A 7,899-nucleotide genomic window follows, 5' to 3' on the forward strand; every position below is an offset into this window, starting at 1 on the left:
TCCACCTCACCTCACTCCACACCACTCCACCCCACCCCACTCCACCCCACCCCACTCCACCCCTCCCCTCCACATCAATGAGTGCCTCTTTGAATGTGCTCAAATAACTACCCAGTAATGGCCCTCAAATATACTTCAACTGATACAATTAACACCTTTGGAGAGATTAGAGGTTTAAAACAACAACTGCTTACCACCTTTTCAGGGGCAATTATGGATAAACAATAAACACTGGCTTAGTGATACTCAAATCACGTGAAAGAATTTTTTAAAAAATTGTCTATTTTCTCTACTACCTCAACTTTTATTGTTGGCTGATAGATTTAGCAACTAAGGCAATTTGGTTTCAAGGGTAAAAAAGCTTACAATTGAACTTCATTACTGTTCTCACGCTCTGACAAATGCAAACTGCCTTACACTGCCTCGGTCTGATTCACAAAACCATGATTTAGAAAACAGATAACAATTTCTAACATTGTGCAATAGCAAAAGCCTGAATATGTTTATTTTTTGTTTTAATTTATCCACAGTATGTTATCTGAAGCTCAATACTGAGGCATAATGAGGGACTGCACAAAAACTGCTGCCAGCTACTCAGATGTTTTTATAAGACTGGTCAGCAACTCAAGCACAGATATCATTGTGAGTTTTTCTTTTGCTTTTTCTATCAAAATTTGAGTACTTAAAACTAGGAGCTGGGAAATTAAGAATTTAAACTAGGTTACAGTAGCAGCAAATGAATTTGGTCTTCTATTAATACTAGTAAGACTCATTAGCAGTGACCCAAAGACCTCATGTCCAATGACATTGAATTTCCGAGGTGGACAGTCATACTCAATACTTATAAATAGGCAAAAGTGAGGACTGCAGATGCTGGAGATCAGAGTCGAGAGTGTGGTGCTGGAAAAGCACAACAGGTCAGGCAGCATCTGAGGAGCAGGAGAATCGACATTTCGGGTGTAAGCCCTTCATGAAGGGCTTTTGAATCCTGATGAAGGGCTTTTGCCTAAAACGTTGATTCTCCTGCTCCTCGCATGCTGCCTGATCCGCTGTGCTTTTCTAACACCACACTCTCGACTCTAATCTCCAGCATCTGCAGTCCTCACTTTTGCCTATTTCCACCTAATCATGAGAGGCATAGTTAAGGTAGATAGCCAACAGTTCTTCCCCATGGTAGGGGAGTTCCCATGGTAGGGGAGGGCATAGATTTAAGGTGACAGGCACAAATACAAAAGGGTCCAGAGGGGCAATATTTTCCACACAGAGGGTGGCGTGTGTCTGGAATGGGCTGGCAGGTGGAAGAAAGTACATTTTCATCATTTAAGAAACACTTAGATAGGTGCACATCTTAACCCTAATCTCTATCACTTGTCATCCATGGAATTTGTTTATCATAACCTTTCCCCTCACTTTTCTCTTTGTTGGGAATGTACTTGGCTTTGTTCAAATGATCACTTCTTTAATGGCAGTCCATTATTCAGTTCCTGTTTCCCATGCCATCTTTGATTGAAATATATCTGCCTCAGATCCAATATTTCCCAACTGGAATAATCTTTCCCTCAGTTAATTTATTCCAGTTTGGATAGTCTGGCCAACCTAAAACTTTGGTATAATGATCATTGCCCCAGAGTGTTCTCCTGTTGACACTTGACCTAATTGCTTCACCTTATTTTGAGGACCAGTTCTCATAGGACTGAAACCGTACTGCTTTTTTAAATTCTCTGAACACAACTTAGGTAGTCTTGCTCAGAAAGCTTGTGATTTCAAATAAATCTTTTGGACTATTGCCTACTCTCATATGACTTCTGACTTGGTCCACCCTAGTCCAACACCAACATTTCCACATCCTATTATCCCAGCAGATGTTTGCATACCACAGTTCCCCATGATAGTTACTCTATAATTTATATACATTTCTGTAAATGTCTTGCAAATTTATTTGCCCATGGATTACACTGAACAACATGTTTGCACTGTTTTCCTTAGCTGTAGCCAAATAGATTCTGTCCTTGACCTCTCTCTCCAGCAACTGCAACGTTCTCAATCAATAAGGCCACCGATCCCCTTTTCTGCCTTTCCCTTCTTTTATGAATGCCTTATATCTAGAAAGATTTTACATGCAGTCCTTTTTTTAATCATATAGTTTTTCAGTATGCTAACATGCATGTGTAACTGACTAACCTTATTTATTGCATTACATGCAGTCACAGACATGCACAGTAACACTGGTTTAGACTGTAATATATTCCACTTCCAATAATCTTTCTTACTAAATTACTGTTGCCTACCCAAAAGCTGTATGTCTGGCCTAGTGCTCTGTGTGCCTTAGTGTTCCTCTCTGAGAGTACCTCTTGATTTCTACACGATTGCCAAATGACTTTAAATCTTCTCCAACAGCATTAGCAAATTCCTCCAAATGCATATCAGCCTCAACTCTGTTCAGGCCCAACCCAATGGGTTTGGATATGACCCATCTCCCCCAGAACTGCTCCCAATGTCCCAGAAATCAAAAGCCACCCCTCCTGCACTATCTTTCCTGTCAATGTATGTATTAATCTGCTTTATCCTCCTATTTGCATAATCATTTATGTGTGACCCTGGGATAATATGAAGAATTCTACTTTTGAGAAGTCTACTCACTCAATTTTTATTGTTGGCTGATGGATTTAGCAGCTAAAGCAGTTTAGTTACACACAAAATTAATCTTACCTTGAACTTAGTTCCCATTCTCATGTTCTTCGAAACACATACTCCTTTACACTGTCTCAGTATGATTCACCAAAAAGTACATAACATAGAATCACTGCAGTGTGGAAGCAAGCCATTTGACCCAATGAATCCACACCAACCCTCCAAAGAGCATCCCATCCAAATCCATCCCAACTCTGTACTTCTGCATTTCCCATGGTTAAAATATTTAGCCTGCACATCCCTGTATAATACAGGGCAATTTAGCAAGGCCAATCCACCTAACTTGCACATCTTCCGATTGTGAGAGGAAATCGGAGCACCTGGGGGAATCCCATGCAGACACGGGAAGAACATGCAAACTCCACACAGACAGTCAATCAAATCTGGGTTCATGGCGCTGTGAGGCAGCAGTGCTAACCACTGAACCACGGTGCTACCCCAAACACTAACCAATTTCTGACATTTGTGCAACAACAAAAACCTCAATGTGTTTTTTTTTGGTTTTTTTTTAAGCCACAGTATATCATCTGAAGCTCAATATTGAGGCATCATAAGGAAGACTTCTTCTGCTTGCTAATTTCGGACCCAACTTTCAAATTCTAACTTATAGACAAGGTGGTTAAAAAGGCATTTAGCACACTTGCTTTCAGTGCTCAGTCCTTTGAGTATAGGAGTTGGGAAGTCAGGTTGTGGTTGTACAAGGCATTGGTGAGGCCTCTTCTGGAATACTGGGTACAGTTCTGATTGCCCAATTATAGGAAGGATTTTATTAAAGCTGGAGAGGGTTCAGGAGAGTTTTACCAGGATGTTGCCAGGTATGGAAGGTTTGAGTTATAAAAAAAGGCTGGATAGGCTGAGATTTCTTTCACTGGAGCATGGGAAGTTGAGAGATAACTTGATAGAACTTTATAAAATAATGAGGGCTATAGAGAAAGTTAATGTAGAGGTCTTTTTCCCAAGGACAGGGGTTTCCAAGATTAGGGGGCACATTTTTAAGGTGAGAGGAGAGAGATTTAAAAAAGACATGAGGGGCAAATTGTTTACACAGAGGGTGGTTTGTCTGTAAAATGAACTTTCTGCGGAAGTGGTGAATGTGGGTACAATTACAATGCTTAAAAGACACTGAGATAAGTACATAAATAGGGAAGGTTTGGCGGGATATGGGCCAGGAGTAGGCAGATGGGACTAGTTTAGTTTGGGATTATGTTCGGCATGGACTGATTGGACCGAAGGGTCTATTTCCAAGCTGTATGACTCTATGACTATGTAGAACCACATCCTTCTTTCTGCTTATCTCACTAGTAGTAAGGGAAATCAATATCCTCCCCTTTCAGGACATACTGTGGCTGGTCAACAAAATCCTTGACCTTGGCTACATGGAGGCAATCTGAATTCATATCTGCATGCAGTCATATTAAAACCTTTCCATACCCCTGCCTTTCCCTAACTTCTCAAAGGTATTGAGCCTCCTACCATTATTAGTGTGTACTGTGTACTTTCAAATGGGACATTGGTTTCGATTGTCTCTTTGATGACATCTCTCAGAGTCTTTCCAGAGGGTTTGAGCACAAGGAGGTTGCTCACAGCCTGACCCTCCCACAGCCTGTCCCATACAGATTAAACAATACCTTGTTCTGATTGGTTCAATGCATTCCTTTCACAGGTCCCTTCCAAACCAGCCAATGAAAATACGATTTCGATTGAAACTCCAACTCTAGCAAAACTAAGAGAGAGATATAGGTCTCACTGATAAAGGGATGGGGGATGGGGCAGCTTGAAGGAGTGGAAAAATCTGGGGGTCTTGTGTTGGAAGATAGGAAATAGAAATAGAAAGTAGACTATCCCATTGATAACTTTGAGCCATCGACTTGATCATCCACTTTAAAGCCTCTTTTCCCTTTACCAGCTTTATTTCCTTGTTATTCAAGCTCTTTTACACCTTGCTTCCCTGTCCCGGGAACAACACATTAGGTTAAGCTTTCTCCAGACGCTCCAGAAAATCCTCCTGTGAGGATATCAGTTCTGCTCATCTTAATGTGTAACCCGTCCAGTTTGTACAAATCCCACTTGCCCCAAAACAGGTCACAGTTCTTCAGAAATCTCTCCCTCCAACATCACTTCTGCAGCCACATGTTTCAGTTGATCAATTCTCTTATCCTTGTGTTACCAGCACATGGGATCAGGGATGAGATAACTGCTCTTGAGATCTGACTTTGAAATTTCCTTCCTAACTCCATGAAATCTGTTTTCGGGAGTAATCATTTTAAGTTTTGATCTGCATGGGGCAGGCTACTTTCCTACAAAAGCCCTCGCAGTCATCACCTTATAATTATTATATCTTTTGCAAAGAAAGCCAATCTTATTAAATCTCTATTAGAAGTCACATGACAATCCCTTGAAGATCTTGTGAATGACCTTACCTTCAGAACATGTTCCATCAATCCAAGGAGCTGTGGATATGGCATCTGGAAGCAAATCCTCCCAGCAGGTTCATTGTTCACTCTACTTGGATATTGGTAGGATGTCCCTCAAAGTCTGCACTGCGAATGTTCAATGTGATGGGAGCAACATGATGAGTTTTACTTCTACTATCCAAGGTCATTGGAGGTTATGAAGTGTACGTCCATTCAGGGGTGAGGTTCTGGCTCCAGACTATGAAGCAATTATTACATAATGAGAAACTCTCTCACAACAGACAGTAAGGCGATGGTAATACAAGAGGAAACATAAAGCTGTCAAAATTGACTGCCAATATAAGTCGGAATGGCTGAAAGCCAAACTGAACTAGTTTGAGGGCACATCCAATTATTCTGACTTTGGTGTCAAAATCACTGTGGTATTAAGGAGCTCTTTTATTTCTGAACTCAGCACATGGCAGCCTCTTACTGGAGTCCAGCAATCTGTTTTCCAATGAATTAATAGAATTGTTAAGGCAGAATGTGGGTGGCTCTGTGGAGAAAGACTCTTCTCAGGATGACAACCATCAAACACGAGTACATGAATTCTGAGCCAGAGTAGGCCATTCAGCCCATTAAGCCTGCCCTGTCATTCTTCAAGATCTTGGCTGATCTGCACCAAGCCTTAATTCCTATTTTGCGACAGCTCCTCATAGCCACCAACTCCCAGATAGTTTCAGAAATAATTTACCTCCTCTTTAGATACCCTCAGTGATCTAGCCTCCACAACTCTCTGGAGTAGACAATTACAGAAATACAATTCCTTTGCATCTCAGTTTTATATGAATGCCCTCTTATGCTGTTACTAAGTCCCCTCAGTTGCAATTCCCTCATGATTAGAAACATCTTCTTAACACTGACTGTCAAGTTCCCTCAGAATCTTGTATATTTCAATAAAACTACCCTCATTCTTCTGAACGGTAACTTGTCATGGATACACCAAGCCCTCCATCCCAGGAATCTCTTTTCAAATGCTTCCAATGGAGATACATCCTTTCTTAAATACAGGAAGCAAACTGCACACAGAACCGACGGAACGCACAGCCTCCACAACACCCTGCCGAGTTATAACAGATGTCCCTGTGTTTAATCTCCACATCTCCAACAATAAAGGACAACATTCCATTTGCCTTCTTAATGACTTGCTATATCTGTTTGACAACCTCTTGTGTTTCATGTACAAGAATACTCAGATCCTTGTGCACTGAACTTGTTTTTGGAGTCCCTCTCTAGTTACATGGAAACATAGAGGATAGGAGGAGGAGGAGGCCATTCGGCCCTTCAAGTCTGGTCCACCATTCATCACGATCGTGGCTGATCATCCAAATCAATAGCCTCATCCTGCTTTCTCCTTATAACTTTTTGTCCCATTCACTCCAAGTGCTATATCTAGCTAACTCTTGAATACATTCAATGTTTTGGTATCAACTACTCCCTGTGGTAATGAATTCCACAGGCTCACCACTCTTTGGGTGAAGAAATGTCTCCTCATCTCCGTCCTAAATGGTCCACCCCGAATCCTTTAAATAAAAGTCTGCCTTTTGATTCTTCTTACCAAAGTTCACAATCTCGCACTTCCCTATATTAAAGGACCACCTGCAACACACTTAGCTTATCTTTATCTCCTTGCAGATTCCTTTTGTTCTCAGCAGGACATGCCTTCTCACGTATTTTTGTATCATCAGTAAATCTGAATATATTAAGTTTTACCTCCATGTCATTAATATAGATAGTAAAGAATTGAGGCCATAGGACTAATCCTTGTGGCTGTGCACTAGTTATGTCTTTCTAACCAGATAAAGACCCATTATCCTGACTCTCCATCTTCTATGTTAACCAGTCCTCAATCTATTAACCGCAGTGAGCTCCTACCTTGTGCAACAACTCTTTATTAAATCAATTGACACAAATTGCTCTCCCTCAAACTCCTTCAAATTCTACTGTTATGATCGCTACTCCCAAAGGAACTTTAATTATTCCTCAATCTATTAACCGCAGTGAGCTCCTACCTTGTGCAACAACTCTTTATTAAATCAATTTGACACAAGTTGCTCTCCCTCAAACTCCTTCAAATTCTACTGTTATGATCGCTACTCCCAAAGGAACTTTAATTATGAGATCTCTTATTTGTCCTACACTATTACACATTACTAGATGAAAAATAACCTGTATCTGGGTAGGATTATACTACAATTTACTGCTCTAAGAAACAATCCCTGATGTACTTTAGAAATTTACCTTCCAGGACACCCTGATGGTGCTTGTAGATCTTGCCCTGGCTGCTGCTGAGCAACATGAAGGCTCCTCACAGCCAGCAGCAAGTAGACATCCTGATTTTCACGGCAGGCATTCTTAATGTCAAGCTTGCTTGGTGCATTTACTAAACTGGGAAGCTGCATATTAATGAGATGAGTTGTGATGTTAGCAAGGCATTTAACAAGTAATTTTTTTCCTACATTTACCCCTTACCTAACACTATGGGCAATTTAGCATGACCAATTCACCTGACCTGCACATCTTTGGACTGTGGGAGGAAACTGGAGCTCCCGGAGGAAACCCACGCAGACACGGGGAGAACGTGCAAACTCCACACAGTCAGTCGCCTGAGGCGGGAATTGAACCCGGGTCTCAGGCGCTGTGAGGCAGCAGTGCTAACCATGCCGTCCACTTAATAATCCCCACTTAACTGGAATCTCACCTCACCTCAGCAAAAACATAAAAGTTACAACGAGATGTTTTTGACACTGAGATG

General features: G+C 41.3%; 1 long non-coding RNA gene across 1 annotated transcript in view; it reads right to left on the reverse strand.

Annotated features, from left to right (window-relative positions):
- Positions 1-7,515, reverse strand: part of LOC122539459 — an 11,685-nt gene extending 4,170 nt beyond the window's left edge. Inside the window, exons 1-2 of the long non-coding RNA XR_006309088.1 lie at positions 7,386-7,515; positions 5,112-5,343 (exon numbers count right to left, since the gene is read on the reverse strand). This is a non-coding gene — a long non-coding RNA (uncharacterized LOC122539459). The remainder of the gene's footprint in view (positions 1-5,111; positions 5,344-7,385) is intronic.
- Positions 7,516-7,899: the final 384 nt, after the last annotated feature.

Source organism: Chiloscyllium plagiosum, chromosome 2 (genome assembly GCF_004010195.1).
Source record: "Chiloscyllium plagiosum isolate BGI_BamShark_2017 chromosome 2, ASM401019v2, whole genome shotgun sequence".
In the NCBI taxonomy this organism is placed as follows: Eukaryota; Metazoa; Chordata; class Chondrichthyes; order Orectolobiformes; family Hemiscylliidae; genus Chiloscyllium; species Chiloscyllium plagiosum.